Consider the following 6,095-nt stretch of genomic DNA (forward strand, 5'->3'; position numbering starts at 1 on the left):
GTTGTCAGCCTCTTTAATTTTAGCTCTTCTACTGAGTGTGAAACAATATTATTACTGTGGCTTTAATTTGAAATTTCCTGATGACTAAAGATGCTAAATACTTTTTAATGTGTTTTTATTTCCTTTTTGGTGTAGCTTTTTCCTCATATAAAAAATTGGGCTGTATTTTTAATAATTTGTAGCAGGTTTTTATGTACTTTGGGATGTGTGTGTATGTGTGTGTGGAGCTTGACTTGTCATTTTTATTTTATTTTATTTTATTTATTTTTATTTTTTATTTATTTATTTTCCTTTGTTAGGACAGATTTAGTTTTTTTTTTTTTTCTGCTTTAAAACACATCTTTTAAATTGTTAGGATCATATTTATACAACAAATAAGAAGATAGTAAATTCAAGTGGAATAAAACAGAGTTTCCAAAGTACTCCCTCTCAGAAAAGGAATTGCTCCAAAAGGTACAAGAGCACAATTTCTGATAGAAGAAATAATTTTGCTTTCGGTCTCCGCTACAATGAACAAATGGAAACTGTTGACAAGAAAAGACAAGGGTTGCATTGGGTTCGCCTGGCCACACCACACCATGTCCTCCTATTGTGATTGCTCTAGTTACATTCCCCAGGTGACACCTGGCCCTAGAGATCTTTGTGTTTATGACTTTTCCTAAAAAGCTGCAACTGCTTGGGGACAACCTATGTCTGTTACCTTTGCAATGCCTAGCACAGTGCTGGGTTCCACTCAGGTTTCCTGCCAGGTGAATGCTAATTAAATACAGCCTGCTGAGAGGCTCCCACTACCTGCTGCTGCCTTTTGCCAATTGATGCATCCATTAAGGCTGGTGTGTGAGCTACGTCACGGAGACACGCGCGAGAGAGCAAGCCTGCAAGGGCACCGGAGCATTGCAAACATCAGCAAGGTCCATGTGTCATTCTACGGATCTGCAGCATAAACTGGAGGACAACAGAACCCTTTTTAATGTGGCTCGATGCTGATTACATGGTTCGTTGTATTATGGTTCATCATATCCCTGGAAGCTGAACATGTCCAGACAAGAGAAGCCTGTGGGTGCTGCCAGCTCTGGGCTCCAGCGCTGAAGCAAATCTCAAGTATTCCTCTGTGCTACAAAGGAGGGCACCCAGGCTCCTAATGTTCAGTCAACTCCTCTCTGCCCATCTAGTCATCAGCTTCAGTAGACGGGGGCTTAGATGGGAAACTTTATGTTCTTTTCTTTATGGCACAGAGCACAGGACAAACATAGCTCCTGTAAACTTCACAAGATAAAATCCTTAAGATTTCCTGTGTTCCCCAGTAGTGGCTGAAGAAATAGCCCTGCAGTTCCAAACACACAGACATTTATAAATATCCAGAGAAATACTCTGTCCACCACCATGGCCACATATTTCCAGTCATCTTGTACCTCTTTTGCTTCATTTTGGTTCTTCATGTTTCCTGCTATGAGTTGAACACTATTAATCACATCTTCAGCTTCAGGTGAGTGCTGCGAATTTTCTGCCATCCATTGTAAAGGCTGATGACTCAACCTTCTCTTGCTGGTAGCAAGCTGATGTGATTCATGGCAGTGGCAGCATTCTTTAAGGAGTTTGGGTTCTCTGCAATTATCGAACTTGACTTTGGTAGGCCTGCTGGAAATGCTTTTGGGGTTTTTATCAAAACTTGTCTTCCTTGTCTTGTCCAGAGGTCTCTTCATCATCAGGATCTGGGGTAACAGCTGGAGGAAAACCATCTTCACCCACTTGGGCATGGTATGTGTTGTTGGGGTCCGATAGTGTATGTTCAACACAAATACAGCCACGGCGATGGAAAGGGTGACAAAGATCATGGTGAACAGTAAGTACTCACCCACCAGTGGGATCACAAAAGATGTAGATGGGATGGTTTCTGTGATCACTAGTAAAAACACAGTGAAAGAAAGCAGAACTGAAATGCAAAGTGTCACTTTTTCACAACAGTCAGAAGGAAGGTAAAAGACCAACACAGTTAGAAATGAAATAAAGAGACAGGGGATGATCAGATTAATGGCGTAAAACATTGGCAATCTTCTAATGTAAAAAGAATAGGTTATATCTGTGTATATCTCTTCACAACAGTTGTATTTTATGTCATGCTTGTAGCCAGAAGCATCAACAATTTCCTATTCACTGTTTTCCCAAAAATCATTCACATCCACTTTAGACCCAATGATTAGAAGATCAATTTCAGCTTTGTCATATGTCCAGGACCCAAATTTCAGGGAACAATTTTGATGATCAAAAGGGAAAAAAGTGATATCCATAGGACAGGAACTCTTGAAAATAGCTGGTGGAGTCCAGGTTATCATGCCATCGTATTTAAGAAGAGCTTTGGTCTTGCCTTCAACTTGGAAGTCGCCAACAGCATTGCTGTAAAGAACAATGTCAGGTTTCCAGATCTTATCCGCAGGAACACGAATAGCCTCAATGCCATCAAATTCCATCGGGTCCCAGCGCAATTTATAATCATTCCAGACATGACACAGCCACAGATTGGTTTCCATGATCTGGTTTACTTCATCCACATTGCCCAGCTATGTGATGGCCACTTCAAAATGCGCCGTGATGGGGTCAGAAATATTTTCCACCGGCCTTTAAAGAAAGGTATGAATATATACAGCCAGAGACACAAACCAAAGTGAAGGCATCCCTGGCCCTTGCTGGTCAGCATGGTTAAAACACACTTCGATTCCTTTTTCTAGTCAAAGGACTGTGGAAAACAAAGAGCTATCAGACAGCCACTCGCATCAGGCCTTTAGATCATCAGTCCCACTGCAATCCATGTGTGTCTTCTGCCTGAAATCGGGACGAGAGGTGGAGGGGCAGCTTTCTCCCAGGCAGAAGAGTTGGCAGAGGCCATTGCTCCTTTGGCGAGTCCTCCCCGCACACAGCCGGCAGGCAGGTGCCATATTGGAATCCTTGACTTGTCATTTTTAAACACATCTTTAGAAGCACAGACATTTTTAACTTTGATAAAGTCCAATTTATCATTTTGTTGCTTTTATAGTTAATGCTTTTTGTGTACTCTCAAAGAACCACTACTTTCCCCCAAATTATAAACATATTCTCCCATGCTTTCTTATAGATTTATAGTTTTAGCTTTTACCTTTAGGTCATGGTCTGCCTTGAACTGAGATTTATTATGGATTGAAGTAGCTTGCATTTTGTCAGTTGTTCCAGCACCATTTATTGAAATGACTGTCCTTTCTCCAGTCACTATATATTTGTTGGTCCCTTGAAGAACATTTGGTACTGTCCAAAATGTCCACTCACACATTTGGTTTATGCCAAACGTCCTTGAAATTTGGCCTTGTTCAAAACGTCCATGGAGACATTAGGTCCATGCCAAAAATTCCCTGCCATTTGGTTCTGTCCAAAGCATCCATGGAGACATTGGGAAGTTAAATATTGTATTATTTAATGAATCATGGACCAAATGTGCCCACGGACATTTTGGACAGGACCAAATGTCATCTAATAATTTTGGTCTATTTCTGGATTCCCTATTTTATTCCATTGATTTATTTTTCTATATTTATGCCAATGCCACACTATCTTGATTACTGTAACTTTATATTAAGTTTCGAAATAAGGTTGTGTAAGTCTTCCAACTTCGCTTTTCTTTAATTTTTTTTTCCATCCCAAGTCCTTTGGGAATTTTTTATACTTCAGGCTTTTCTTATAAATTTACATAAGAAGACCTGCTGGGATTTTGATCAGAATTATATTCAATCTATAGATGACTAGGGGGGAATTGACATTGTTTCAATGCTGATTCTTACAATATATGAACATGATATATATCTTCACTTGTTTAGCTCTTTATTAATACCGCAAAATGTATGATTTCAGTTTCCAGGTATTTTATAGTTTTGTTATTGCAGATGAAATTATTTTTAAATTTAATTTTTATTTTTTTGGTTGCTAATATACACAAGTATAATTGTTTGTTCTGTATTAACTTGTTATCCTACAACCTCATTAAATTTGCTTATTGGTTTTAGTATTTTTTTTTGTAGTTTATTTAGGATTTTATACATAACATAATAAACACAATTTTTAATTCTAGACTAAAAATAGTTTAATACTTTTTTCTAATTTTTATATCTTTTAATTATTATTCTATATCACACCAACTAGGATTCCTGAATTTGTGGGTCAAAGGATATGATTCCATATTTCACCAATAAATGTAATGTTAGGTATAGATTTTCATAAATGCCCTTTATCAGAATGAGGAGTTTCTCTTCCATTTTCAATGTGTGAGTTTTTATCATGATTGACCCTGAATTTTTTTTACTTTTTATACATTTTTTCAAATTTATAGGCATAGAAGTGTTTTATATATTTCTGGATTTGACTTACATTTTGTTAAGTTTTATGTCTACGTTCATGAGGGTATTGCCCTGTAATATATTTTTTCTGTTTTTTAACTTAAAGAGTATACAATTCTACAACACATTATCTGTACACTGTATTGGGTGTTCGCCACCCAAAATCAAATCTCTGTCTGTCACCATTTATCCCCTCTCCACCTCCCCCCATCACCCCTCCTTCTGGCAGTCACCACACTGTTGTCCATGTCATGACTTTTTTCTCTTTTTTGCTCAGCCCTTCCAACCATCCCTCCCCATTCAGCTATTATATCCCCAATAGCTGTCAGCCTGTTCTCTATCTATGAGTCTGTCACTATTATGCATGTTAGTTTATTTTGTTCATTAGATTCCACATATGAGTGAAATTATATGGAACTTGTCATTCTCTGACTAGCTTATTTCACTTAGCATAATGCTCTCCAGGTCCATCCATGCTGTTATAAAAGGTAATATTTTCTTCCTTTTTTACAGCCTCATAGTATTCCATTGTGTAAACGTATCACAGCTTTTTTTTAATTAAAAAAAATTTTTGATATTAAACACTTTATAATTAATGTTTTTATTTATCTTTATTTTTTATTTAATTTTTTTTAATTTTTAATTTTTACTTTTGTTTAAAATATTACAGATATCCCTTTTTCTCCCCAATGACCTGTTCCAACCCATCCCATCCCCCCTATCCAGTGCCTCTCCCCACCATTGTACATGTCCTTCGGTTGTGCATATACGCATATAAATTCTTTGGTTACTCTCTCCCCCTCCATACACCCACCCTCCTCCATCCCTCTGACATTCATCAGTCTCATCTATGCTTCCATGTCATTGAATGTATTCTGTTCATCAGTTTATTAAGTTCTGTAGATTCCACATATGAGCGAGATCATGTGATATTTGTCTTTCTCTGTCTGGCTTACTTCACTTAGCATAATTTTCTCCAGGTCCATCCATACTGTTCCAAAGGGAACGAGATTCTTCTTCTTTACAGCTCCGTAGTATTCCACGGTGCATACATCCCACAGCTTTTTTATCCACTCATCTACTGATGGGCACTTGGGCTGTTTCCAGATCTTAGCTATTGTAAACTGTGCTGCTATGAACATCGGGGTACATATATTCTTTCTGATTAATGTTTCAGGATTCTTAGGATACATTTCTAGGAGTGGAATCACTGGGTTAAAAGGCAGCTCTATTTTAATTTTTTGAGGAACCTCCATACTGTTTTCCATAGTGGTTGCACCAGTCTGCATTCCCACCAGCAGTGTACTAGGGTTCCCCTTTCTCCACATTCTCACCAGCACATGTCGTTTGTTGTTTTGTTGATGGTAGCCATTCTTACAGGTGTAAAGTGATACCTCATTGTGGTTTTAATTTGCATCTCTCTGATGATTAGCGACGTCAAGCATTTTCTCATCTGTGTCTTGTCCATCTGTATGTCCTCTTTGGAGAAGTGTCTATTCTAGTCCTTTGCCCATTTCTTAATTGGGTTGTTTGTCTTCCTCTTGCTGAGTGATATGAGTTCTTTGTACACTTTGGAACTTAGCCACTTATCAGATACATCCTTGGCAAATATGTTTTCCCAGAAAGTGGGGTTCCTTTGTATTCTGAGGTTCTTTTCTTTTGCTGTGCAGAAGCTTTTTGGTTTGATGTAGTCCCATGTTTGTTTTTTCTTTTGTTTCTCTTGACCTAGGAGATGTA

At 38.0% G+C, this 6,095-nt stretch overlaps 1 pseudogene across 1 annotated transcript; it reads right to left on the reverse strand.

The window, feature by feature from the left end:
- Positions 1 to 1,265: 1,265 nt before the first annotated feature.
- Positions 1,266 to 2,695, reverse strand: LOC308568112 (neuronal acetylcholine receptor subunit alpha-6 pseudogene; annotated as a pseudogene). The gene has a single exon. The product of its transcript is annotated as a neuronal acetylcholine receptor subunit alpha-6 pseudogene (transcript).
- Between the last annotated feature and the right edge of the window lie 3,400 nt (positions 2,696 to 6,095).

This window comes from Miniopterus schreibersii (genome assembly GCF_964146895.1).
Source record: "Miniopterus schreibersii genome assembly, chromosome: 1".
NCBI classification, from domain to species: Eukaryota; Metazoa; Chordata; class Mammalia; order Chiroptera; family Miniopteridae; genus Miniopterus; species Miniopterus schreibersii.